This window comes from Hyposmocoma kahamanoa, unplaced genomic scaffold (genome assembly GCF_003589595.1).
Source record: "Hyposmocoma kahamanoa isolate Upper Pololo Valley unplaced genomic scaffold, ASM358959v1 144, whole genome shotgun sequence".
NCBI classification, from domain to species: domain Eukaryota; kingdom Metazoa; phylum Arthropoda; class Insecta; order Lepidoptera; family Cosmopterigidae; genus Hyposmocoma; species Hyposmocoma kahamanoa.
In genome coordinates this window covers 452,308-458,422 of record NW_020653513.1, presented here as the reverse complement: position 1 = coordinate 458,422, position 6,115 = coordinate 452,308, and positions in this window count along the sequence as shown.

The window sequence follows — 6,115 nt, the reverse complement described above, 5'->3', positions numbered from 1 at the left end:
AACCGTTCGGCCACCGAGGCAGTTATATAGCAATTGGAAAAACTATTATTTTTTTCACAAAAAAAATGTTCGTTTATTTGTGGAAGGATACAGAACACCCTCAACACTTGTCCTTCGAGAGAACAGGGAGGCAGTTGATATCAGTTAGTCAAATTCTAGAAATTACTGTTTTATTTTATTCTGTAGCAGTAGAGCTCCTTGTAAAAGAGTTCGTCCAGGAAAGTATTGCCACCTTACCTATTTCTGCCGTCAAGCAGTAATACGAGCATTACTGTGTTGTGATTTTGAAAGGTAAGGGTGCTGGTCATATTAAAGGTAGATGGAACTTTTCAATTTAAGTCTCAGGGTGACGGACGCAGTGCCAGTGCCCTTTGAGCGGCACTGCAGCTGTAATGGGCAGGCGTGACGCTTACCACCAGGCGCGCAATTTATTTGTCCATTCTCCAAGATCCCGTTCACTTAGTATTATAAAAAAAACACGTCATCCCTGTGGCAAAAATTTTATTTTCACCTCACTAGCTCGGAAAGGCTTTCTTTCTCCCTAGAAATCAGCGTTTTTTGCACGCTGGCGTGGAAAAGACTTTTGAAATTCGAACTTGACAATGGAATGACACTTTCAAATAAACGACTTGTCGTACATTACTTGTTTATGTAAAATAAATCCGTTGATATATTTCATTCTTATTATTGTTGACATTAAATTGACAGCATCGAGATATAACCAGAAATGGAGAAGAAATAAGGGCTATGTGTTCCTGGTAACACATTAGGGATACAGCTCTTATAAATATCAACTCCCGTTTGCACTGAAATATAGACAGGTCAACTACTGACCTGTGTGTACGTCTCCGTATATTCCAAAAAATATCCTGTATTTATTGTAATAAAGATAATATCTTTAACAATGCCGTGCTGTTCTATTCGGTGGTGTGGGAAAAACAGCAAAACATCTAATTACCAAACAAACGGAATCACATTTCATCGGTAATTAAATGTTAAATATGTAATTTTGCAATTTTCGTCCATTATAGCAAAGTTCAAGTTGATTGGTCGATTTGAAGTGAAACAGTTGACGACACCCGTCAATTGTTTCGAACTCGGGCTAGCCAATCGGAGCGCAGTTGTGACAGTAATGATATGGCAGAATAGTTTCAAACAAATGAAATGACATTTCGTGTCTATTTCTGGTTACATACTTGATGATTGACAATGACAACTAACTGTGTTTATTAAATTCTTTTAATTCGTTGAAGAACTAAAATAATTTCAATAATCACTTAATCACACAAAATAAAAGTACAAGCAAGAATAAAAATTGATGAGGTGTAAATTCAGAACGCATACGAAGATAAACTTTTTCTTGGAATTGAAAAAATTGATGTTTTATAGTTCAGTTGTTTTTCTTTCATCTACCATTTCCCTCACTATGTCAGGTGAAAAGTTGTGTGTTTCGCTCGACAGCAAAGTTGTTTTGCATCTCGTGTCTTGAAACCCTCGCTAAGGATTCAATCAATTCAAAAGCAATTCAAATTAATTCAAATCTTAGCTTCGCTTCGCTCTAGCCTTCGCTTGCTCAGGTTTCCATACAAGCACTAGCTTCAAACAACAACTGTGCAGCCTTGCAAAACAAATAACATTTTTTTCCATCCTAAGGGCAAAATAGCAATGTCTGTTTAGAATACGCGGCTGAATGTCAGTAGATGTGGAATAGACTAAATCTAGATAGTTTTATTTATTACTTCCGATTGAAGTGTGTTTGTAGTGCGTTAAATCGTCCCCACTCGAATGTTACCATTGTGTCTTTTATTCCGGCTTTGATAAAAGCTACGATAAACTAAGCACGTCATCGTTGAGCACCCTAAAAGTGAGATTTCACTTTGTAATTTATTTTTCTAAGAAATATCTTTCGCTATTCGTTTATGTAGCGACGTGTTAACTGTGAACTTGTTAGATAAAAGGGAGTTACGCCTTGACAACTTCAAATATTTAGCTCTCGTCCTATTTTTTGTTCCCCTTCGCACTTGACAAATGTTTACTTTATTTAACGTATTTGTACAATTTCGACACTCACGAAATATTTCCTTTAGCTCAAGTGGATACTTTTACTGAAAAGAAAAACCTCACACTACCAAAAAAACTTTGTTTGCTGACAGCCAACAAAGGTGGTTACAGTTCTTGTAACAAAGTTTTTATTGTCATGGAATCCACGGCATAGCAATAGACAAAATACCTGGACGAATGAAGAAGAAATTGTCACAAATTTCTCACAGGAGAAGACAAAAAAGCCGTTTTAACGTATACTATAGATTATATAGGTCCTATAGAAAGATCTGCAATAAGCACATAGAGCTATTCGTAGGATTTAATGCCTCGGTCTTAGCTCAGCAATAGGTTTCCTGGTTCGTGTCCAGTCAGATCAAAGGACGTTTTAGTAAAGTATTTTTACGAAAAAATGTGAAAACCATGGCAATAATACATATGATATAAATTTTTTTCTTTGTTTATTTTATTATTTTCAGGTTTACCACCATACACTAATTGTATATAGAATTGCAATTCAGAAAATACACAAATAGAGTGAAACTAATTATAGTTAACCACATGTTACAGTAATAACAATTAAAAAAGAAAGTATTAGTAAAAGTATTAGAAAGTATATAAAATCCGCCAACGCGTGGGGAGGGTGTGCTTGTGTGAGATGTGTTTGTGTGGAGTGTGCATGTGTAAGGTGTATTTATGTAATGGCCGTGGTAATGGCATGCAATGAGATATATACCTATAACATATACTAAAGATGTATTTTTTTAGGGTTCAAAAACCGCAAATTACGACCAGCATATAGGTAAACAGTTTTGTTAGAACAAATTTCTTATCTGTGAAAATGTTATTATTGCTTCATGATATTAACATCGAATTCGATGTTATTATTACATTCAAATTTCGAACATCTCTGAAAAACAAAACAATTTGATAAGACCTCAATTCTAATGTCAGTCGAGATGAAGTTTTATTCGAAATGAAATGTCAATAGCAAACAATTTTAACAATTTCGCACGTTACTTGATATCGAACGCTATGATAGTTGGGGCCGATTCTAGTTTGTCTATGAATTAAAAATAAAAACTACGATTGTGTGAAAAGTTTTTATTTGGCGCCATTTCGCCAGTCATAACATGCGGTTCCTGAACACACAATAACAATAAATAATTTATTGTCACATCACAGAGAGTCTATAATATGTGTGTAGATTATAGCAGTGTATGTACACGATTAGGCATTAAAACATTCGTATTTAGATTATATTAAACCTATATATTAAGCCTTTCATTATGTAACAGTCACATAAATTACTATTATAGTACCAAATGACGAGATGAACAATCAAAACTTGCTCACATATGAAGGCGAACAACGAAAAGGATCGTCGTTTTCCGCTGGAGAAAAAAGAAATTAATAAAAATGGAAGTAAATTAATTTGCTACTCCACGAACCCAGTGAATGTTAAATCGTGCAAAATAGCTGAGCTTGTGTTGAATTGTTTTTTCTTTTTTTTTTTCATGCAGTTAATTATCCCACCCTCCCTTCGCATAAAATAAATAACACAAGCGCAACTATAGTCAGAAAACATCACCAAAAATATACCCGACACGTGTTTCGCCTCCCCACTAGGCATCCTTAGAGGCTGTTGACAGCTCGACACTTAGCCGAATAGTGAGCTCGTTCAGAACGGTTGGTGCATTTATACCCCGCTACCCCCAGTGTTGCTATTGTTGAAACCCGAAAATACCTGTAATAAAGGTGATGATGCAAAATTCAATTGTTCATTAATTATAATTCTGTGTTGTCAAGCCGGTTGTGCAGGATATCATACAAAAGAAAAATATTTAACATTTGACGCCGCTGCTTTAAGGTTAAAAGGTTATAAGATCGGCAGCTACCTAAATAGAACTCATTCAATGCATTTTAAAGTTTTAGTGTTTAATGAATTGACCTTAAATTCTTTCAATGTGATCAATGGAATACTTGTAACAGAGAGACCATAATGGGGCTCTACGATACTACGTACGTAAGCGAAATAGATCACCTTAAAGGTTAAGGGGCATTTGGATGGCATACAAGTCCTTATTATAAAGGTAAGCCCTCTGCCAATGTTTTCTACATGATCAGACAAAAACATCTTTCCATCAAAGAATACTTCCAGAACACGCACCATGTTAACCCTTTTTCATTTCAATGCCATTTAAACGACAGTTATATAGAACAGGATTCTTTTTCCATGTAAAGTTCATAGTTTGACGTTTTTCTACCGTGATTTTGTTATAACATTTTTGAAGCGAGTCTAAATCTTATTGTAACAGTTCACAGTCAGCTGTACTACGAATATTCATCTACCCTTTTCCATCATGGGCTTACATAACATGTTTAGAAACTTTGATATAATCAGTGATGTCAAAGATGTAGGCATTATAAAAAAAGAGTCCCAAGATGCGATCCTTGGGGTACCCCCGACGGCACTGAGATATAGTCCGATTCGTACCCACCAATCACCACATACTGCGAATGATTTGATAAGTATAAGCAGACCCACCGTAGTAAATCTCCATGTATTCCTAGAGCCTGCAGATTACATAGCAGGATGTCGTAGTTCACGCGATCAAACGCGTTTCCGAAATCGGTATAGATAACGTCGACGTGTCCCCCCCCTCCATTTGAGTTAATACATAATTGATCGCTAAACTAGAGACCGTAGAGCGTCTCTCAATAATAACGCACACACTCAACATAGCTACACTGGTACGGACCAGGGAAACCCTGTATCGCGGGTGCCATGGACACATACATAGACAACCACAAATTACACTCAAACTTACGAAAGAAATAAACGTAGGCCATACAAATATTTCTCCCGGCCCGGCATGGTAACCGTTCGGCCACGGAGGCAGTCAATGAATGAAGCAATGTTAAGTATATGGTATGCCTTTGGATATATATCTGATTATAAATTAATTTTTCAAATACCTTACTGATACAATTTAATATAGAACTCGACCGGTAATTATCTATTAACGAGGGTGAGCCTTTTTTATGAATGAGGATGATTTGCGCTTTTTCCAAGTATTGGGAAAAACACAATACTTTGGAGATTTTCGCACCAAAAGAGTGAGAGGAAGGGCGATGTTATAAACATAAAATCACAGGAAAAGAGGCATTACATCAAAGCACCCTTATTTTTATCAAGTGAAGATAACAATTTAAAGACAGTTTCATCAGTAATTTCTAAGTATGATAACAATTTTTGAGAAGTGTACGTATTTATGTTTAAAAATTACTCATTATTACTATTACTATTAATGTAATAATAATAATAATATTTATTGTTACAAAATAGTTACAACACAGTAGTGAAGTCCCTGACACCTGAGCTAGGTTAGATATAACAGGAGTCAGTATCCTCTCTCATACATTTGACACAGCTTATTACCTATTTCTTAACAATTTTACTTGGTACATTATTAAAATATGAATTATTTATTATATGTTTTACTGCATGTGTGCGTGTGTGCGAGCGAGTAAGTGAGTGAGTGAGTGATTGTGTGAGTGTGTGTGTGTGTGTGACAATAGACATTCGCGCGTTAGTAGTATAGGATTTATATTATTGTTGTTACCTTAGAATAATAACGCATAGAATGATAGTTTCATATCAAACGAACTGTCACAAGTGAGGCAAAAACCAAATTCATGTAGGCGTAAGCAACTTGTAACTACGCTCGTCGGCACGCACACAAATATACAAATAATGATGCCATGGAATATCATTTCCCTCAAAAGTGGGGAAATTGTATCTTGCTTAACTCATCATTAAGTTAAAGGTGCCTACAGATTTCCCCGACATTGTCGATCAGGTGCCTACAGATGTGCTCGATTTTGTCGATCGTTACTGTCGATCGACAATGTCGATCAGGTGCCTACAGATATGCTCGGTTTTGTCGATGAAAAACGAATATAGCACTTATTTGTAAATCCAAGATGGCGGACACGATTTTTCAAAATATGCTATATGGGTATCCTTTTCGAGGTATTTGGGGATGCTCATTACGAATATGGCACTCATTTC